The 23839-nt window shown below is 42.7% G+C and overlaps 1 long non-coding RNA gene across 4 annotated transcripts in view; it reads right to left on the reverse strand.

The window, feature by feature from the left end:
• The window catches only part of LOC122464188, a 46513-nt gene that overhangs the window by 13988 nt on the left and 8686 nt on the right, over positions 1–23839 (reverse strand). For 2 of the 4 annotated variants that reach the window (XR_006288126.1, XR_006288124.1), the window contains exon 2: positions 19616–19762. The exons of the other annotated variants lie outside the window; for them this stretch is intronic. This is a non-coding gene — a long non-coding RNA (uncharacterized LOC122464188). The remainder of the gene's footprint in view (positions 1–19615; positions 19763–23839) is intronic. 4 annotated transcript variants of the gene reach the window in all.

Raw genomic sequence — 23839 nt, forward strand, 5'->3', positions numbered from 1 at the left:
TCATCATACCACCACCTTGGGGCAGTTTTTAGTGCTGATCATTTTATTATTCTATAGAATCCCAAGGAAGAAGCCAGTGTCTTTTAAATACTCGCTTCTGTTTCTTTGAATGTTATTTCTAACCTTTCCTTTTTAATTTTTGGGGGGAGGCTTCAAATCCCTTCCCTTTCCACCCTATCTGAACTAACTCAGTTTTGACTCTCTTTTCTTCTCCATTTATCTTCTTCTTCCAAGATGCCTCACTGTTTGACTTCAGTCATGACTGCTGCTGCTATGTAGATGTCACCAAGTGCTACATCTCTCTCTGTCTCATTCTGTGTACAATATCTTCTTTCCTGGACTATTGCCAGGGACTGGAGAATAAGCTAATATTCACATTTGGATGATATTCATATTCAAGGTCATGAAGTCAAACCCCTCTCCCCCATATTGCATATAGCAACATTTTTGTCCCTTCCTGTAATTCACCAGAGAAATCACCCCGAGTGGGGTGGGGTGTGTGTGTGAGAGAGAGAGAGAGACTGACTACCCCTCTCAGTTTCCCTGCATGGACACTCCCTTCCACATTCACCTTCATGAAGGGGTTGGCAAGATAGGTTTTGACTCTTCACAAAACCTCAAGAAAGTTCTTTAGAGAAACAGATGGCCTGACATTTACTCCCCTCCCGTACTGCCATGCACACCCTTATAGCAGTGTGACTGAATACTCCTGGCTGGGAAGCCTATAGTCTTTAACTCAACCTACTAACTCACATGAAAACTATACACTGCTTTGTCTTCACAATGATTTTACCAGCAGTTAGTTAAAATAGCTGGCTGTGGTTTTAAGAATATAGCCATTATTTGTGCTTTTTGATAAGTTATATATTTCATTCACTGACTCCTTTGTACTTTTTTAGCTATATCTATAGCTATCTATCTATCTATCTCTTCATACTGCAGAACACTTCAAAGTCTTGATAAACTGACCAAAAAAAAAAAAAGAAAAAAAGAATAAAAAGGTGTGTTAGCGATCCTGCTGGAAAGCGCTAGTGGAGACAAAACACCTGTCATTTTATCATGAGGTGAAGGTCAACACTATACTCTTGCCCATGGTTGACCCTGTCTGTTTACCTCACAGTGTATCTCTACTAGGATTCTACAGTGGTTTAGTTAGTGCATGTTAGTTAAGCTGTGGTCAACCCTCACATCTTTTTTTGCAGTGAAGACATAGCCAAAGACATGAAAGGTGACTTACGAAGAGTTTTTCAAAAAGACCATGCAAATAAATTTAGAAATAAGTGCTGAATGATTCGTGTAACCTAGGTCTGAGCAGCAAACTAATAACTTAAAACTTTTCATTGCGTTTCGTTTTTCAGGCCCTGTGAAGTCCAAATTTTCTTGGGGGGACAGTCAGAGACCGTGGAACAAACTCCTGCAGGATCTAAGAAAACTGCAAACACCACCACCTGTGTTTCAAGTGCAAAGCACATGCATTTGACCCTGTCTTTGCTAACAGACATAACACAGTATACATCTATTTATTTTACAAAAATCTCACAGATTCCCCAGTTAGGCACCAGAAGGGAAAAAGAAAGAACTATGTGTGATGGATGTTAGTCACACTGTTTAAGAGAGTTCCGGAAGCTGCACAGATCCCACAGAGGCGAGGGCTGAAGAAGAACCTAAACAGAAAAATCTCACCTCTCAATGTGTTTTTGGATATTTTTTAATATAAAATAATAATACTTTAAACACTTTACAAAATACCATCTTTGGAGGAAAATACCAGAATCCTTCAGACCCGTTCCATCAACCAGAAGGGTTATGTAGTGGGTGAAACTGTCCTGGTATCATGGATAATGGGGAGCTACACGAGTGTTCTAGAAATTGGGCTAAAGAAATTGGGTTCTCACATTGGGTTAAAGATTTCACAGAACCTGAAGAAGAAAGTAAAAGATTTAAACTTTTCATTTGAAGCCAGATCCAAAGCCCAGTGAAGTCAGTGGAAAGACTCACACTGACTTCAGTGAGTTTTCAGTCAGGACCTTGCTAAATGCCACTTACACTTAGGCCTGGTCTACACTGGGGGCGGGTGGGGGGAATCGATCTAAGATACGCAACTTCAGCTGCGAGAATAGTGTAGCTGAAGTCGACGTATCTTAGATCGACTTAGAATCACTTACTTCGCGTCCTTGCAGCGCGGGATCGACGGCCACCACTCCGCCGTCGGCTCCACTTCTGCCTCTCGCCCTGGTGGAGTTCCAGAGTCGACAGCAGAGCGATCAGGGATCGATTTATCGTGTCTACACTAGACGTGATAAATCAATCCTCGACAGATCGATCACTACCCGCCGATCCGGCAGGTAGTGCAGACGTGGCCTTAGATTGTATGCAGTGTAGCTGTAGCCATGTCAGTCCCAGGACCTATCAGTCCTCATCCTCAAAGGAAACCTGCACACTTGCAAAAGACAAACCTGGAAGCTTACATTCATAACTCTGCTAGACACTAAAAATCATGGACTGAACAGACACTGGATTTATGGTTTATGACAACAATCTGTAATCCACTAAGCCCCTCTTTTTGTCCTATGACTGCAGAGGTGTTAAGGGGCCACTCTACCTTGAATGTTCCCTTACAGTATGTGCTAACTGTTTATGCTAACCAATTTGTTCCACCTTGCATTTTGCTGTGAGGCTGTGAGTTCCTGTCCCAGACCTGAAGAAGAGCTGTGTGGCTTGAAGGTTGGTCTCTCTCGCCCACAGAAGTTGGTCCAATAAAAGATATTACCTCACCACCTTGTCACTCATACTTGAGGCACAGGGCACTTATTTCTAATGCTATGCTGGATTTCATTAAATTTCCTTTAACACAGACCTCAACTCCATAGCAGTTTCCAAGCCTAGAAATCTTCAGTTATCCAGGACCCTGAATGTTCTTTTTCCTCCCTCTTCTTCCATGTCTATAAGGCTACCTTTGTAACATGGAAGTTACTAGAAATTCTACAAGTCACTAGCCTTCCTTTGATCCATAGTCATGTTGATGTAGACTTGGGAGTTAGACAAGTATGAGTTTGAGCCCTTCCAGCTCTTTCATTATAGCTTCCTTTTCTGCTTCAGGTAGACTCCTCCCTTCAAGGTGTTGTTGGAAACCCATGTTAGGTTAGGAATTACCTTACTTGTCCCTATTGATGTGCTCCACTGTTCACATTTATTACAATCTTATCAAAGGCATCCCCTTGGTGCAGAGCTGTGTTGAGTTGTTGAGCTTCTCAGTTGGAAGCCTTCCCAAAATCTTTCCTCTTATTTTGGATTGTTCTGAAAATGGCAGCCCTAAATACCAGTATTTTAGCCTGGTCTCTGATATAACCACTACCTTTGTGTTTATAAATTTGCTCTTTATTCTCTTGCAACCAAATAAAGATTTTTTTTATCTTTGCTATCCAATTCAACTTTGTATCTCATTCACAATAACCCACCTGATTTTCAAAGTTCTCCTTTGATTCACTTTATCTTGCCTATTGTATCAATTATACACCTCTGATTTTGGCCACCTCCTCATGGCTCTTCTCAAATGGGGCAGTCACTCTTTCAGTTCATCTACAGTTTCTGGGATCCCTCCTTCCAAGTTACTGTCTCTCTGCTTTTATTTAAATCAGACCTTAAAACTTTCCTTTTCTCACTATCATTTTGATTTTTCTCTGAAGTGTTTAATGCACAGGTTCTCAAGCTTTCTTCACATCTAAATAGCCTTTGTTTCTTGCTAGGACTCCAATCTCACCATCTTTTGAAGTCACGTACCATTCTCTTTTCGAGTCACTGCAAGAAACCATGGCTGGATTGGGGAGAGGTGCGTAACTTGGAGTACTGGTTTCGGGGTGGGTTCTGCTAGATGGGGCTGGTGCTAAGGTAGGGGACGCTGGGGTGAGTGAAGGCTGCAATGTTGGTGGAAGGCAAGGCTTGCTGAGAGAAGACTGATGCTGTGGGAGGGTTTGGTAGTATTGGCTTGGGTTGCTGAAAGTGCTGGCTAATTTGGTGAGGGATAGAAGTGGGTGAGATGTTAAGTTTGAGAACTCCTGCTCTAGATGACAAACACCCTACACTATAAGTATTAATGGGTTTGCATGATGTAAATTGCATTTCATCTAGATCTGTCAAGCTCTGCAAGCCAGTCTGTGCTCTGGTTCCCAGGAAGGCCTGGAAACTCTATTGCAATGGACACTTGGGGCTTGCCTACACTGGCACTTCACAGCGCTACAACTTTTTCGCTCAGCGGTGTGAACCCCCCCCCCAAGCGCAGCAAGTTTCAGCGCTGTAACGCGCCAGTGTAGACAGTGCCCCAGAGCTGGGAGCTACGCCCCTCGTGGAGGTGGGTTTTTTGGAGCGCTGGGAGAGCTCTCTCCCACTGCTCTGCCGTGACCACACGAGCCACGTTAAAGCACTGCCGCGGCAGCACGTTAGCATTGCCAGCGTAGACTAGCCCTTTGTGCGGCACTCTAGTTACAGGTCTGACGGAGCAAAAAATCCAGAGGAGGAGGATGAAACAAAGACTGTCAGCAAAGACAAGGATCCATGGCAAAAGTGAAAGGACAGTCCTTCCTCCTGTTGACCTGAGGGTAACATATTTCTCTGAAACAAAGAACAAGCTCTTTCCAGTTCACCAGCGGTCTCAGCCGCCCTTTCTCTTGTGCAGAGGGATAGAGTTGTGTGCATATATGCAATAAGCTACCATCTTTCAGTGTTTAGGGCATGATTCAGCTCCCACTGAAGTAAATGGAAGCTGCCCCTGACCAGCTTTTATGCAGATCAAGTTTAATCAACTGAAACGGATTGCTAAGTGATGGGAAGAAATGAGCCGTGAAAGATGGCAGTCCATGAGGTTTGGGGAAATATTTACATCTACACGAACCCTCGAGAGCACTTCCAAAAATAAGCATTTTCTGATGATGCAGCGACTTTTTCATGAGGAGTAATTTGTAGGTGTTGTTTCAGGGGGGAAAAAAAACCCAACACGACAAATGCAGAAGAAATATTCCTTAGAAAAATAATACATACCCGGCAGTTTACATGTTGAAAAGGTTTGACTGTAAATCCCATTTTTGACATTCATCCCAGAGCTACTTTAAAGGCAACACACAGACTCAAGAGGGAGACAGTAAATGCTAAATCATAATTACCTCGTAAAAGGGGAGTCTGTTTCTCTGACTGCCTGAGATCTGGATTTGTTGCTCAAAAATGTCATAAATCTATAGGGTTCTCTCTTGTTTTATTTAAAGCCAATTAGTGTTCGTACTTTAAAACCAAATTAAGCCAAGAAAAAACCCTTCCAAAGTTTGTCTTTAGTATAGTTATGAAACACTGATTTCTCTGCTCTCATTAAAGAGCTGTTCATTATTAGAGGACAGCATGTACTGTGAAGGCAAAAGTCTTACATTAATAGTGAACTATAGAAAATCTCTCCCATTTGGCAGCTTTTGCATTAACATTTCTCCAGCAATGGGATTTCTTTTTAATGCTATCAGTGCTCCACGCATTACTGTACAGAAAAAGAAAATATTTTTCAACACCATCTCGAATTGGTTTTAATATCCCACAGGGTGACATCTGACACTGCACTGAAAGGAGTAACACCTCTCTGGGTAGTCTTTCCAACAGAGCCTGAAAATGAGCAGTCTGTGCCATTAATATGGCCCGTGTAATTAGCAGGAACAATATGACTGACAAAAAAACCCCCACAACATTTCCTGAAGCTATTCTGCAACTAAAGTTACTCTAACCGTTGCAGTCAGCAAAAGGTACACTCACTAGTGAGCCCAAAACAGGTCACAGATTTGAAACGAAGGTTGACAGCATCAAAGGCATAACAGAGACACAAAGCGGGTGAGGTAATATCCTTTTCTGGACCAAGCTTTTGAGCTACACCAAGCTCTTCTTCAGGTCTGGGGCCAACATGGCTACAACATTGCAAACATCAAACATCTGTCTGCCTCAGACACTGTTTCTGATTAAAGCTGGCTATCCAATTATAAAGGAGATTTTAAAAATACTATTTATGTTAAATAGAGGCTTCCCAATGATATTACAATTAAGGTTACAATGAATTTTATAATTTTCCATATACATGGGCTGCATGGAAACACTTTGAAAGTTCCATGGGCGCAAGGATGAAAAGAAAAATTTCCTCATATGGCTAAAAGGCACGAAAATCACATGGGTGCTCAACTTAACACCACTTAGACAGCTAAGTTCTGGGAGCACAAGGAAACATTTCTAGAGGATGCGCATCCACCTATCTTTATGCATCAAAGTGGTCTTAAGTCATTTGTCTAGGTATCTAAATGCCATTTTAGATGTCCAAACACCTTTTAAAATCTGTCAAATACACACACAGTAGAGCAAGTAAAAAGTACATATTCCAAAATATTTTTCAAGGAAAAATGGCTTTTTTGAATGAAAATCAAAAATTGGGAAAAAAAATCTGTTTTTTAAATTAAAAAAGCAAATTCTAGGACAAAATGAAAACATTTTGTTACTTTCTATGTTCACGTAAAGTATTTACCATTTTCTGACCAGCTCCAACACACACACACTTGATATATTTGTCCTGCTTGAACCGAGGTGACCGCTGTCCTGTAAGTCAGTTAACTTTATTCGTGAATTTAAAATTTTAATGAGAAAGTCTGGGGACACAAGTCACTTTGTATTCAAAATGTAGCCAATTTTTGCTGCTGAAATAGCTGAACTTTCCATTGTAAGGCATAAGTGGAAAGTTCATGAAAAAGGAATTTTGCCAGATTAATTGTCCTTTATTAGAACAATACCCCTAGATGCACATAAACACCTGTGGAAACAAAAAGGAGTGCCAGGAATTAAGATGGAGGGCTGACATGGGAATGCGTGCAAAGTTTATGTGGACATATCTAGCCTACAACAGGATTTCTTGGCAACACCACAGTGAGGTCATTATCCAGTGTTGAAAGCAATCAGATTCTGATGCTGAGTGGCAGCACGTGATGAGGTGTATGTGAATGCTGCCTGGTCTAATCTGCTAGGAACAAAGGGAATAGGCACACTCTACTCTGAATCAGGCAGTGCAAGGTCTTGAACATGGATCTTCCCCATCCCAGACCAGAACCCTAACCACCTGCACACTCACACAGGTTTTGATCCAAAAATGGATATTATGATATAATTCTGTTTTGGGGGAAACAACCGAAAGGTTTTGCCTTCTTTCCAGTGTGTGTGTGAAATTTTGAAACCTTGAAAGTTGCCACAAAACAGAACTGTCCTCCAGTCTGCTCTCATATTTGCTTGTCTGTGGGTTTCAGCTGTGCATTTCATAGTATCGTCAAGTCTAAGTGTTTTTTTTTTTAATGGCAGTATAATATTTTTAAAAAGGAAAAACCCTCCCACTGACATAGTCCTGTGTCTGTGGGCTCTGTGCACTTGATGCAAAGTGCATGGAAACCCAACAGATATTCCACTGATGGAACAGAAGCTGTATCCCATAGTTAGATATTCACAACACCACCACAATGCTGGCATGCTCTTTCACTCACTCACATTTGGCACGTTAATCTAGTAGCACTGGAGAGTCAAGTTTCCTGGCATTGTGCCCATTGATAGCACTGAACAGATTAAATCCTTTAGCCTCAAGAAGGTCAAAAATCAGTAGGATGTCATAGTCTTATTAATAGGAAGATGTTTGGGTTCAACAAGGTTCTAGGTGGTGAGGTAGCTGAGTGAACAGAAGAGTTTACTCTCTGCCTGGGTCTCTGATTAGCAGGAGTGCAAGTAGGGTGGTACGTTACAGTACGCAGTACCGGCAAGAAATTTTTTAGCAGATACGGGATACTGGAAAGACTCAGGGAGGCTGCCCCCCATCCCCCAGAGAGGGGGTGGAGCTGCACTCTGCTCCTTAAAGGAACAGAACACGGCTAGGGAGGGCATTCATTCTTTATATGGGTTTAACAGCACAATAAATATGCTAACAAACTTAAACAAAGGTTTATTTGGGAGGGACACTTAAACAAAGGTTTTAAGTTTGTTAGCATATGTATTGTGCTGTTAACTTGGTCAGGAGTCCTCAAGAGGGATGGGGTGGGGGGGACGGAAGGTGTTTAAACAGTATTTTTGATTCCTTCTCCAGCCTCTGGACTATGAACATATACTAATGGGAGCATTCTAATCAAGGGACTGAGGATTTTAAGGTAATCTGGAGCCTTCATATTTCCTTGATCCTTTGCAGATGGATTTAAGAGTTGGATATGGTACAAGAGTTGGATATGGTTGGATATGGTATGGTTCTAGCCTCATTAGCTGCTGATTTCTCCCTTGCAATGGACAAAGATCAGATGTCTGCTGACTTTCTCACGAGTCAGCAGCCTTTGAAACCTGTGGTATAAGCAACATAGCCCTTGCTTGAGTGGTTTTGTTCTTTCCTCTCCAAATGTCAAAGCCTGTTCCCATTGAACTCAATAGCAAAACTTCTTTTGATTTCAATGGGAAGAGGATTTGGCCCCAAGAGATCAGAGAATGTGATTTTGATCAATTACTTATCTGTCCAGAGACAGTTCTCATGCACGTTATGCCAGGCTGATTTTGATTGCCCTCCTGTATGTCATGCTGAGGAAAATAATAAAACAATTTGGGTTGCAGTTCTATCAAGATGCACATGGCACAAACAGTTCTATGCCTCTTTTCCATCAAGCCCAGATGGCGCAGCATCTTTGCTTTCCTAGTGCCTGGCAGAGAGCAATACTTAGGCCTTGTTTACACTGCCACTTTACAGCGCTGAAACTTTCTCACTCAGGGGTGTGAACCCCCCCAGAGCAATGCAAGTTTCTGCGCTGTAAAGTGGCAGTGTAGACAGTGCACCAGTGCTGGGAGCTGCGCCCCTCATGGGGGTGGTTTATTTACAGGGCTGGGAGAGCTCTCTCCCAGCACTGGGGCCGTGACTACACAGCCATGTTAAGGTGCTGCCGTGAAGACCTACCCTTAGATAAAGGTAAGCTGGCGGAAGCTTAGTTTGGACATAAGGGAGGCACTGATAGTGTATTAAGGGAAAGTGGGGTGATTGCAGAAGGACATTTAAGAAGTTTTCAATTTGGGGTGCTGCTGGATCCTCAATGACACCTGGAAATACAGGTGGCACCAGGGGCCCAAACAGATGCAGTTGTAAAATTTTAGACAGGTAAGGGGGGTGTCGGAGGGGACGGAGGGAGCATGGGGGCCCCGGGCTGGGGGTAGGGTGGGGAGAAGTCACATGGAGGGTCACGTGGGGAGGTCACGTGCGCCCCCTTGTGTCCCTCCCAATAGTGCAGTACCTGCAAGAAATGATTTCTACTTGCACCACTGCTGATTAGAGTTGTTTCTTCAGGCAAAGTGGCTCCCTGGGAACACAGGGTACTGGACACACAGACTCTCTAAACAAGGGATTGCCTAAAAAAGGGTGTGCTATTTGACAGCCGTGTTTCAGGAATGGTGCATATGCATAAAGAGAGCAAGTTATACTTGCAATACGTCAGACCCCACATCAGTGATTTCTCCTTCATCAGAAACCATCCAGCAACGCCCGAGAATTCTGCTACCACTAGGCAGAGAGTCAACACTGGTGTCAGAAAAGGGGCAACACTACTCACTTTCCTCACAGAGTTATAAATCTTCATCAGTTACTATTTGTAACATACTTTGAACATGAAAAGTACAACTACATACTCAAAGCACTAAGTAATAATACATAAATCCCCATGAATTGAATAGCTTATTATCTCTACCATTTCTATAGTGAACAATAATAGTATATTAGCAAGCACTATTCATAGATTTGTTATATAAGGGGAAAAAAGCAATGCATAAATAATTATTCAGTACTTGGCCGGAAAAATTCATCGAGCAAATTATTTGCTCTGTTCTAGTCATTGATCTATGGAGATCGTTGAATAATGAAAAATGTGTTAGCAAATAATTTATTTAATAAAAATGCCAAAATTCATAAAAAATATTATTCACAGTTAATTTGACCTGCTCTGCCCACTAAGATGTAATTGTCAGTAATCCAAGACTCAGAGTACATGCAGGTGTTCAACACCTACTACAGAATGAAATGCACAGGGGGGAAATATTCATAACGTTAGCTAATGTGCATAGTGCAGTAGCTGTTTTCAGACTGTGAAATACAGGTAGATTAAGGTTGATTACTTAGATTTTAAGACCTTGGGGCAGTAACCATCTTTTTGTCCTGGGTTTGTACATCACCTAGCACAGTGGGGTCCTGTCCACAACAAGGGCTCCTAGACATAACTGCACTACAAGTAAATTAATAAATTAATTAGTTGCAGGATCAAGTCCTTACCCTTTTAGCAGATGGTTCTTGAAATGACCATTTTCATTCTTATCTGTGAGTTTTGACAGTGAGAATCGACGATTGAAGGCCAGAAAACAAGTTCTAGCATTTCTCTGATGTTTCCATTGCCTTTCAGAAGATGTAAACTTGGAAGAGTTTCACCTTTCAAATATAATGTACCTGTCATGTTGCTTTCCGGGGTCTGAATTAAAGCTGGAAACAATAGCTCTAACACTCTGAACTGCCCGCAGTTGATTTCATTGTGGGATTAACTCTGAAGCCTAGTTATAATTCAGTTGCCCAAATTATTAATTATTTCACTGCTGATCACTTCAGCAGAAACATCCAGCTAATATGCTTATCCATTATGGCTGAATATCATGGGAACAATAGCTAGAAAAGAACTACTAGTTCATCTACATCCTATTTTCCAGAGCTTTGTCCAGTCCAGTTGTAAATTATTTCAGTGATTGAGCTTTACATCACTTCCATAAAAGACTATTCCAGAGTTTAACTGATTATTATGTATTTTGTGTTAGTGCCTCATTCAGGATCGCAGCATCGTTGTGCTAGACACTGCACAAATATAGCGGCACAGTCTCTTCCCAAAAAACTACATCACACTGTTCAGAAGTTTTTCTAACCTACATTTTCCATTTGTTATGACTGATCCAGGGGATGATATTGTAGCATAGCAGTTCCCCAACGGTCGTATAATGAAAGTTGGTCTTGCCTTTACATATGGGACCAAACTCTGTTTTAGCCAAACCCACTTTGGTCTCATCCACCAAGGCCAGACCAATCGGTATTATAACAAGACACAGAGATTAGCATATTATAATACTGTGATGAGTTGGATCACAGTAACCCCCTTGGGACTGCCAACCATTGTGCCGAAACTACCTCTGAGCCAGTTTCCCCTGGCAGGTGGGGACTTCAGTGCCCTGCCTGGTTTGAGCCAGACACGCTAGCCTGCTACAAACCCAGACCCAGGTCTGAACAATGTCCCCCAAAAGTTGCAGGCTTAACTAAAAACAGCTTAAGAAATGTTCTTGTCTCCAACACTCAGATGCCCAGCTCCCACTGGGGTCCAAACCCCAAATAAATTCATTTTACCCTGTATAAAGCTTATACAGGATAAACTCAAATTATTTGCCCTCTATAACACTGATAGAGAGATATGCACAGCTGTTTGCCCCCCAGGTATTAATACATACTGTGGGTTAATTAATAAGTAAAAAGTGATTTTATTAAATACAAAAAGTAGGATTTAAATGGTTCCAAGTAATAACAGAACAAAGTGAATTACCAAGCAAAATAAAAACAAAACATGCAAGTCTGAGCCTAATACAGTAAGACACCTGAATACAGATAAAATCTTACCCTCAGAGATGTTTCAATAAGCTTCTATCACAGACCGGACTCCTTCCTAGTCTAGGCACAATTCTTTCCCTGGTACAGTCCTTGTTCCAGCTCAGGTGGTAGCTAGGGGATTTCTCATGACTGCAGCCTCTTTTGTTCTGTTCCACTCCCTTATATATCTTTTGCACAAGGCAGGAATCTTTTGTCCCTCTCTGGGTTCCCACCCCTCCTTCTAAATGGAAAAGCACTGGGTTAAAGATGGATTCCAGTTCAGCTGACATGATCACATGTCTCTGTAAGACTTTATTACCCACTTGCCAGCCCACAGGTATACAGGAAGACTTACAAGTAAACAGAGCCATCTACAGTCAATTGTCCTGGTTAATGGGAGCCATCAAGATTCCAAACCAACATTAATGGCCCACACTTTGTATAATTACTATACGCCCTCAGAGTTATATTTCATATTTCTAGTTTCAGATACAAGAGTGACAAGTTTATTCAAATAGGATGACCACACACAGTAGATTATAAGCTTTGTAATGATATCTTACAAGAGATCTTTTCTAGGAAGCATATTCCAGTTACATTATATTCACATTTATTAGCATATTTTCATAAAATCATATAGAGTCCAACATCACAATGTTCCTCCAAAATAACCAGCTTGCATGTAGCTGAGCCCTTAAATTTGTCCTGTTGCTGCTAGTTATACCCACAGACTCCAAACAGATCCACCAGCGAACGGAAACAGGGAAGAATGGAACCAACCGGAACATCTTTCCCCTCAGTGAGGCTGACAAAATTTATCCTGCCATATCCACAAGAAATGATTGTGGTCACCTAATGCTGAAAAACTGGGAGAAAGTGTATGTGGATTTGACTTGGTTTTAGAGGACTGTGGGCAGAGAGGAAGAATTTTCAGTAGCCAAGGACTGTCAAAACAGAACCAAAAGCTTCACAGCATTTTTCATGCAATTCACAGCTGGATGTTATTGGATTTCAAAATAACCGTGCACAGCATTTCCCCATCCTCAGTGAGCCTTTCCGGTTGGAAAGACAAGGGAACAGCTGGTACCAAGTCAAAGAGTTTAGCATTTTGTTCTGAAGGAGGAAGGGCAAAGGAAGGTACAATAATCATGAGCAAGGTTAGTGGAGACCCTCCACTGATGGCACCACTTGGCCATACTAGTGTGTCTTAAAGTTTTGAGCATCCTCTCCTCCAAACTATTTCTCTTTGCACGGAATCCTCCCCCGCCCTACCTTCCATCCACTAACAACTAACATTACAGCTACCTCAAAGACTACAAGCTAGGGGTGTGGTTCCCAGCCACATACTCACCGTCACAGGAGCTTGCATCGAGCTCCTGTGCGTATAAATAGTGTGTAGCTGGTGTAGCACAAGCAGCAGAGGCACAGCTTAGCCATGCTGTGTACAAACCCATCTGAAAAGAGTGGGCCTATGTACACAGCACGGCTAAGCTGTCCCTCCCCTGCTGCTCCCTGTGCGACCGCAGCTACACACGGCTATTTATACTCACGCTAGTTCAATGAGAGCTAGCACAAGCATATTTACGCGAGCAAAGAACTCACACTCCTAGCTCATTCTGTAGGCGTAGCTTAAGACAACGTGGTTCTTTTACAACATGGCACCTAACTCTTGCCCTGTAGGGACAGATACGGTACAACTACAGGAAAGTGGTAGCCAGGGGAAAGTCTGACAAATACTAAGCGTCCTTTCAAATCATGAGAAAGCCATTACCATAGTTTTGACAGATGTCTAGTGCTCAACAGCAAGGTGAGGGAGAGGGAACAAGAGGCAACTGAAGGCATCTCATACCTATTCAAACACAGGACTCTTGTTTTAAAAAAAAATAGTGAAGTAATTCAGGTGGGGAAAATATTTTAAACTAAAATAACATTTTTCAATGTATACCTTCATTTTAACCACAGCTTTATTTCCCCCTCTCTCTACCTCACACCATGTTTCCATTATTGTTGGTAGAATGAACTGCATGCAATGCCAAGCAGGTCATTGACAAATATAGAACCAACATCTGTCACTACAGATTTACCACTCTGACTACAGCATACCCCTTCTGTCTGTAAAAACCCTGATCCATTAGCTGGGTGAGCTCTCAGAGCGCCAGCCCTTTAACTCTCACTTACCTTAGCAGATTGGAGGTACAATATACAAACCTTTGTGTTTGTTCAATAATTATGGTACTATTTGCACCATGAAAGTGCAGGATTTGTCAGTCAGTTCTATTATAAAACTCCATTTTCGTAGGTAAAAATCTGAAGCAAAATGAAATCGTGAGGAATCTCTATTTTACAATTCTGTATAAGTAGAATTACTGTACCCAGGAGCAGTCCTCTCTCTCCCCCTCCCCACACACTTTCCTTTGGAGATTTCAAAGGAATGCCTACCCAGCCATTAGAAGACTGCAAAATAAATCAATAATATTTTGCACTTCTATGGCACCTTTCAACTGAGAATCATAAAGTGCTCATACAAAAAGTAATAAAGTAAGCTGACAACACCGATGTGATGCAAGTCAGTATTATGTTCCCTATTTTACACATGGAGAAGCGGAGGCATAGACAGATTAAGTATCTTGCCCAAGGTCACAAAATCTGTTGCAGGCCAAAGATAGAACCTCAGATCTCCTGATTCTCAGTCCTCTGCTTCAGCCACTGGATCATCCTTCACCTCAAAGCTGTCAGACTATCAGCTTAAATATTTCAGATTCTTCTTTACTCTCATTGAAATTCAAAATGGCTTCATTTGTTTAAATGCGATCTGACAGACTTGTTCCACAATACAGAATTGTAAAACATCAGCATTATTGGATTGCTCAGTTTAAAACATAACCTCAGTGCAATAGTTGATTAGTATACAGCACGAAAGTGACAGTTAATCATGATTTGAATCCCCGTTAGAAAACGAACACTGCCCTTATTCTTTGTACTGCGCAGGACCTGAACACTACAGGCAAAGGGCAGTGGTGCCCTGAGCACTGCGACTTAATTCAGTGCGTGTGAACTTCAGCACTCCCCAGTGCCAGAGTAAACAGTATGTTTAGGTAGAACTGTGCTAAGGAGCCAGCATGCAGCCAACCTGCCCAGCGTACAGAAATCCCTCTGCATATCTGTCTGCCTTACATACTCACACGGTGCCCTCCCTGGCCTACTTACCATAGTATCTGAAAACCTCACAATCTTTACAGGGTATTTTATCTTCACAACACCCCTTTGAGGTAGGAAAGCATTATCCCCATTTACACACAGGGAACTAAGAAACAGAGAGATTAAGTGACTGGCCCCAGTTTACACAGGAAGCCTACGGCAAACCAGATGCCCTAGTGAGTACCCTAAGCATTAGACCATCCTCCCATTCTGCACAAACCTCTCCTTGCAGTAGTGCTGTGGCGTGGAGTGCCGGCTTTGTGTTTTTGTGCACAGCTGATTACTTTAACATCACATACAAAAGGATTTTTTCAACAGGTGCTCTAATTAGAGAGAAATATCTGGCTAAAGTGTAGGGGGGGAAAAAATCTCGTTTTGTCAAAGAAAAAAGAACACGCAGAAAATAAAATCTGATTTGCACGAAAATCTGCATTCCTGCACTAGGAAACATACTTTGTTTGAGCTCCATATTTTAACTTGCAATTCCGAAAAGGCTTGTTTGGCAGCATGGAGAGCAATGCAGACTCTCCAGGGGGCAAAACCAACAGCGTTAGATTGTCACAAATGCAGTTAGCTGTAGTGCGTACAGCACAGTGGATAAAAGATATGGGTTATATGTTTAAGGTACCAAGGTTAAACCCTTGTGGGGTTTATTTTAGATCTTCAAGGTTTTATCATTTGAAAGCCCAACTGAAGTGTGTGTTAGTGTGATGAGTCTGATGATACACAAGATACAAACCTCGGACAAGCCCTGCCACAAAGCATTTACAATCTAATAGGCAGCAGGGATGGAGAAGACACCATGTGAGAAGCCCAAATGACTCAACTTAGGAGGATTTGGCTACTTTCTTGTGGAAATCCCAGAAGTAGTACACTCTTCAATAGGGCCATGAAAGAAGGAAGGCTTGGCAAAGTGGGAGGAGGGGAAATAGTCCATGTGGAGAGGGTGGTATGGAAAAAGGTCTGGAGACAGGAGACAGTCAGTCACTCTAGTGACTTGATAGCAGCACCAGATACTGTGATGTATGGCATAGACTGAAGAACAGACTTGGGTTTCTTACTCCCGTTTAGTTCTTGGACGTTAAGAATTGCAGACTGGGTTGCGCTGTAGTCAGTAGGGAGACATCCGTCCCCTTGGCACTAAAATCTCCTGTCAGCCAATTCACAGAGCAGCAGCAGTTACAGTTGCATGATTGCTAGTAAGTCCTCACAAAGAGAGGCTGCACTGCAGTTATGGCCATCAGAAGGGTGGAGCTTTAAATGGAGTCATCTTCTACTTGTGTCCTTCCACGACAATCAGAGGTTTTTCTAGCATGTGGTACATAATATGGCCGAGTCTGCAGCCCTGGTGAGCTCATCCATGGTGCATGGTTCCTCCAGGCGCTGGCAGACCGACAGATGATCCATGGTTTTTGTTTCACCGCAGTCACCTATATCCGGGTTGTTGGAATAGCCCCACTTTCGCATATTGACTTCTGACGTGCCAATTCTTGTTCGGAGGCAATTTAAATATCTCCAGGGTGACCAAGCTTTCTCCGCTCCAATAGCGGGAACATTCATGTCATGGCCCCTGTCGGAATCTGTGGATTTTACTGAACACCTACCACTACAACATAACAACTTGGATGGGGTAAAATGCTTCATCTTCTGGGAGGGGTGGGGGGAGTTGAGAACAGGCCTCATCTGGATGTATTGGCCTCAAGGTGAACCAGCATCCTGATTGCCAAGGAAGGAGGAGGGGGTGAGAAATACCACTACAACAAAAGCCTCCAGGAAATGAAACACAAAATAACTGTTTAAAAATAGCAAGGACATGCAATAAAGCAACCAAGCTGAGGAATTCAAAGGCTACTCTCAGTGTTTCAAAAGGAAAAAAAAAAATAAGGTGCAAAGGACAGAGAATCAGCTGTATCTTTCAATGCCATAACATTATTTGTGAATGTTTTGAAAATCATGTAACCTTTTTATGTTCATTTCTTATCAGCATTCCTGCTTTGAAGTACACGAAACAACACTCCGAAGAAATTATAATTAAATGAGCTCATTTTCACCTTTCTAGGACTGGGTATTTTTAGGATCCGGAATGGATCTGATAGGTCACAGGCAATGTTCCTTCTAATTTTTGACAGGCGCGTGTGTGCGGGGTTTAGGATTTGTGTGCGCGCATATGCACACAGCTTAGAGGGAACAGCGGCCACAGGATTGACTATAGCAGAGGGTTTCAAGTTGTGGTCCATGGACTTCCAGGGTTTCACAGACTATGTCTAAGTGGTCTGCAAGAGATGGACTGAAAACTGACTGAAAAGAATTAAAAACGATATGTACAGACAATAGATTTCCAAAGGGGTCTGCACCTCCATCTGAAATTTTGTAGGGGTCTGCAAATGAAAAAAGGTTGAGAACCATTGGCCTACAGGATCTGTTCCACAAAGAGAATTGGATACTGCCATGAATTGATGGCAGAGGCTGGTGTGCTGGCTCAGATAGCTCTGGAGAAGTCTAGGTCCATCTCATGATTACGTCACCCAATTCACCGGATAGCATCTGGAATCTTATGGAAGGCAGATTCTTATAACTATAATCTGATTCAGTTGAATCTTTTGGCCCCAAATCACTATGTTATCTAACTTGTCTTCTGATTTACAGAGATTTCTGTGCTAGATTTCCTTCCGATTCAGGATAAGGGAAAATCCTTCCTAAGATCTATGCCTAAGAAGAAAGAAAACAAAATGAGAAAGTCACTCAAAAGCCTCATTTTGGACAGCTCTGTTACTTAATGGCAGACACTTTTGCCTATGTACAACCTTTCTAGTCTAGCTAGATCTTCCATCCTTTGCTGTATCCCTGAATAATGTCATACTGAATTTCTTTTTCTTGTTTTAAAAGTAAGTTTGGTGCTGGCAAAGGTGACGAAGTGAGATGGGGCAGCCTTCTGAAAAAACAAGGCCTCCATTTATCCACACTGCCCCACCAACGTGCCTCACTGCTGCACCCAGCCTGACCACGTCCAGGAGTGAGAGAGAAGTTTCTCTGCCTGTTAAGTGCTCCACTAGGGTGCCATTTAAAGCCAGCTGGGGTCACTTTTATGATGTGGGACCACTTGCCCAGAAGGAATTGGAATGAGAATCGCCAACTCATTTCAGATGCTAATGACTTTCAGCCAGCCTCAGCCACTATTAGTCTAGGTCAGAGATGAACCTCTGACCTTGAGGTAAAAGACTGTTGCCCATTTTCAATCCCCTGAGCCTTTTAATCCCCTGTCATTTCTGAAACAGCTCCAATGGAGCATAACAAGTAGTAGAATGGACAGAAGTTATCAGACGCTAATGGTTCTGTGGCTAGCAGGCCTCTCCATTTCTTAGCAGCGTTAAGGGTCTAATACCTGCATTTTACAAGCAACCAACCCCTGCATCCTAAAAGCACATACATTGGAGACAACGATGGGCTGCATGAATGTACATCAGTGAATGTGGGAATATGCAAATGTATATGTATGTCTATACAGTATGGGAGAAAAGGCTTAACGTTCTCAGGATTTCTGAGACAATTAAATTATACCTTTGTTTCAAGAGTGCTGCTAACTAATGGGTTTATTTGAACTTGACTCGAGCAGGAATTAAAAACAAGAAAAAGAAAATCGTGGTAAGCGGCTGGATGAGGCTCCACTAGAGAATTCAAGCCTGACAGATTTATGGAAACCTTGTTTCCATATGGATTGGTTTGTCTGTCTCAAGAGCTCTAGTGGCAGCTATTAGTGAAAACAGTGCTAGCTCCAACGGATGTCTGGATGTTTAAAAAAAAAAAAAAGTTTTTCTATAGACGCTAAATAAATATAAGAACAGAACTCCAGTAGATTCTTTGCTTGCCTGCCGCTACAGACATCCCACTCTAGGGTATACAAGACTCAGATGTACAGCTGCACTGGTGGACAGCATCAAAGGAATGATCTGATTTACTGTGTTATGAAATAGTGACATATTTGGCATGAAAATAGAAGGAGATGCATCCTGGGGGGGAAAAAGACAACATCATTAAATCTACAATCCATTAGTTTCATAGTAAACTGGATTTACACTGAGGGCTGGAGGAACTCTTGTCATCCCATTGTATAACTATGTAACAGCCTGTGAACAAACACCTGGTAACAAGTGAAGTCATTAAAACACACCACTGTCTCTGTTACAGTCACTCATTTTGTGACTGTATTGTGGATTATTGATCTTCAGCAAATATTAACCATGATGGGGCTAAATTTAGCCATGGTGTAAACTCTACTGAAGTCCTATTTGAAAAGGACAGCTGTTTTGTTTTTCTGTACTGTACGTATGGACAAATCACAGACAAAAAGTGGGCATGGCTGCATCCCTCATGCTGCTAAACATTTGACCCCATCTGAATCCAGCAGCTGCAAGCTTCAGAGAGGGAGGAAATTGCATTTCTATTGCTAGGCTTTCAAGTAAGAAAGGAAATCTGCAACAGAAGCAGAATATTTAAAAAAAAAAAAAAAGAGGACAGATGTGATCATTACCACATCATAGCTAAGTATAAGGAAATCAAGTTTTAGGAAAATGTACAACTTATATTGGGAAAAGATCTCAGCTGACAGAGAGAGATGCACCCTTCCTCCTAGATCTAGCCCCTTTCCCCATCCTTGGCACGAGCTCATGTCTTATTCTGTACAAACGGAAGTGCTGAGTCTTCCAAGAACACTTCCTCCTTCTGATTAATTCTGTAAATTACCTGGGTGGGTCCACCACTTTCCCTTTGAGAGTGTCTGACCTAGGAGCTGCTGAGCCAGACTCTCTTTGGTACAAATAGAGATCCAAAGCTTTTCCACAAAATTTGGAGGTGGAACAGTCGTAGACTGGGTTTGGCAAGCAGGGAAATCTGTAAGTATGCAAAGCAAAGGAAACGATGTTCATAATATAGCCTATCGTTCCATATCTATAATATACATGCATATACACAAGCTTCCATAAATTTTATACAGCGCTATGAAGATGTAAAGAACTATATACTGCAAATACTAACTAGTATTATTATAGCTAGTAAGGAAATGATTTATGCTCCTATAATACATTGAGATGAAAAAATATTTTGTTTTCATTGACATTTTTAAGGTTTTGCTGGGGAAAAAAACCCAAATTTTCGATTATTAAGTTTTAACTTTTCAAGGAACCCCTCTCCCCCCCAAATTAGTTTAAAATGGACATTTTTAAAAAGGTATTGTTTTGTTGAACGAATGAGCAAAAATGTTCAATCACCTAATTATATTATCCTGATCTTCACACTCCATGTTTTCACTCAAATGGTGGAGAAGTGGCTGATCCCTCGCCCTCCACTCCACGTGTTAGCTGAAGAGGTGAGCTGGGCATACTGAAAGAATGATGTAAACTGGCATCCTTCCCTGCACCCTATTCTTTCACTCCAGGAGACAAATAACTTCCATTATCTACAGTGGGGAGTTACTTGGATCCTACAGGGGGGAGACAACCTAAAGCTAAGTAGACATCCAGTGTATGCAAAAAGAAAAGGAGTACTTGTGGCACCTTTAGAGACTAACCAATTTTATTTGAGCATGAGCTTTCGTGAGCTACAGCTCACTTCATCGGATGCATACTGTGGAAGCTGCAGAAGACATTATATGCACACAGAGACCATGAAACAATACCTCCTCCCACCCCACTCTCCTGCTGGTAATAGCTTATCTAAAGTGATCATCAAGTTGGGCCATTTCCAGCACAAATCCAGGTTTTCTCACCCTCCGCCCCCCTCCAAAAACCATACACACAAACTCACTCTCCTGCTGGTAATAGCCCATCCAAAGTGACCACTCTCTTCACAATGTGTATGATAATCAAGGTGGGCCATTTCCTGCACAAATCCAGGTTCTCTCACCCCCTCGCCCCCCTCCAAAAACCATACACACAAACTCACTCTCCTGCTGGTAATAGCTTATCCAAAGTGACCACTCTCCCTACAATGTGCCACAGCAATGGTTCCCTCAACCCACCCAGCAATATTGTTAACCTATCCAACTATACTCTCAGCCCAGCAGAAGCAGCTGTCCTATCTGGGGGCCTCTCCTTCTGCCCCTCCACCCCCACGAACATGATACAGTTCTGTGGTGACCTAGAATCCTATTTTCGACGTCTCCGACTCAAGGAATATTTCCAAAATACCTCTGAACAACATACTAATCCACAGAGGCCTCCCTACCAACATTACAAAAAGAAGGATTCTAGGTGGACTCCTCCTGAAGGTCGAAACAGCAGACTGGACTTCTACATAGAGTGCTTCCGCCGACGTGCACGGGCTGAAATTGTGGAAAGGCAGCATCACTTGCCCCATAACCTCAGCTGTGCGGAACACAATGCCATCCACAGGCTCAGAAACAACTCTGACATCATAATCAAAAAGGCTGACAAAGGAGGTGCTGTCGTCATCATGAATAGGTCGAAATATGAACAAGAGGCTGCTCGGCAGCTCTCCAACACCACTTTCTACAAGCCATTACCCTATGATCCCACTGAGAGTTACCAAAAGCAACTACAGCATTTGCTCAAGAAACTTCCTGAAGAAGCACAAGATCAAATCCGCACAGACACACCCCTGGAACCCCAACCTGGGATATTCTATCTACTACCCAAGATCCATAAACCTGGAAATCCTGGGCGCCCCATCATCTCAGGCATTGGCACCCTGACAGCAGGATTGTCTGGCTATGTAGACTCCCTCCTCAGGCCCTACGCTACCAGCACTCCCAGCTATCTTCGAGACACCACTGACTTCCTGAGGAAACTACAATCCATCGGTGATCTTCCTGATAACACCATCCTGGCCACTATGGATGTAGAAACCCTCTACACCAACATTTCACACAAAGATGGACTACAAGCCGTCAAGAACACTATCCCCGATAATGTCACGGCTAACCTGGTGGCTGAACTTTGTGACTTTGTCCTTACCCATAACTATTTTACATTTGAGGACAATGTATACCTTCAGATCAGCGGCACTGCTATGGGTACCCGCATGGCCCCACAGTATGCGAACATTTTTATGGCTGATTTAGAACAACGCTTCCTCAGCTCTCATCCCCTAACGCCCCTACTCTACTTGCGCTATATTGATGACATCTTCATCATCTGGACCCATGGAAAAGAAGCCCTTGAGGAATTCCACCATGATTTCAACAATTTCCATCCCACTATCAACCTCAGCCTGGTCCAGTCCACACAAGAGATCCACTTCCTGGACACTACAGTGTTAATAAACGATGGTCACATAAACACCACCCTATACCAGAAACCTACTGACCGCTATTCCTACCTACATGCCTCCAGCTTTCACCCTGACCACACCACACGATCCATCGTCTACAGCCAAGCTCTGCGATACAACCGCATTTGCTCCAACCCCTCAGACAGAGACAAACACCTACAAGATCTCTATCAAGCATTCTTACAACTACAATGCCCACCTGCGGAAGTGAAGAAACAGATTGATAGAGCCAGAAGAGTTCCCAGAAGTCACCTCTACAGGACAGGCCTAACAAAGAAAATAACAGAACGCCACTAGCCGTCACCTTCAGCCCCCAACTAAAACCCCTCCAACGCATTATTAAGGATCTAAAACCTATCCTGAAGGATGACCCAACACTCTCACAAATCTTGGGAGACAGGCCAGTCCTTGCCTACAGACAGCCCCCCAACCTGAAGCAAATACTCACCAACAACCACACACCACACAACAGAACCACTAACCCAGGAACCTATCCTTGCAACAAAGCCCGTTGCCAACTGTGCCCACATATCTATTCAGGGGACACCATCACAGGGCCTAATAACATCAGCCACACTATCAGAGGCTCGTTCACCTGCACATCCACCAATGTGATATATGCCATCATGTGCCAGCAATGCCCCTCTGCCATGTACATTGGTCAAACTGGACAGTCTCTACGTAAAAGAATAAATGGACACAAATCAGATGTCAAGAATTATAACACTCATAAACCAGTCGGAGAACACTTCAATCTCTCTGGTCACGCAATCACAGACATGAAGGTCGCTATCTTACAACAAAAAAACTTCAAATCTAGACTCCAGCGAGAAACTGCTGAATTGGAATTCATTTGCAAATTGGATACTATTAATTTAGGCTTAAATAGAGACTGGGAGTGGCTAAGTCATTATGCAAGGTAGCCTATTTCCCCTTGTTTTTTCCTACCCACCCCCCACCCCAGACGTTCTGGTTAAACTTGGATTTATGCTGGAAACGGCCCACCTTGATTGTCATGCACATTGTGGGGAGAGTGGTCAGCTTGGATGAGCTATTGCCAGCAGGAGAGTGAGTTTCTGTGTGTGTTTGGGGGGGGGGGGGTGAGAAAACCTGGATTTGTGCTTGAAATGGCCCACCTTGATTATCATGCACATTGTAGGGAGAGTGGTCACTTTGGATAAGCTATTACCAGCAGGAGAGTGAGTTTGTGTGTGTGGTTTTTGAAGGGGGGTGAGGGGGTGAGAGAACCTGGATTTGTGCAGGAAATGGCCCACCTTGATTATCATACACATTGTGAAGAGAGTGGTCACTTTGGATGGGCTATTACCAGCAGGAGAGTGAGTTTGGGGGGGGGGGGGGGAGCGGAAGGTGAGAAAACCTGGATTTGTGCTGGAAATGGCCCAACTTGATGATCACTTTAGATAAGCTATTACCAGCAGGAGAGTGGGGTGGGAGGAGGTATTGTTTCATGGTCTCTGTGTGTATATAATGTCTTCTGCAGTTTCCACAGTATGCATCTGATGAAGTGAGCTGTAGCTCACGAAAGCTCATGCTCAGATAAAATTGATTAGTCTCTAAGGTGCCACAAGTACTCCTTTTCTTTTTGCGAATACAGACTAACACGGCTGTTACTCTGAATCCAGTGTATGATCTGCTACAATGGAACTATACCATTTTACA

This window comes from Chelonia mydas, chromosome 2 (assembly GCF_015237465.2).
Source record: "Chelonia mydas isolate rCheMyd1 chromosome 2, rCheMyd1.pri.v2, whole genome shotgun sequence".
NCBI classification, from domain to species: domain Eukaryota; kingdom Metazoa; phylum Chordata; order Testudines; family Cheloniidae; genus Chelonia; species Chelonia mydas.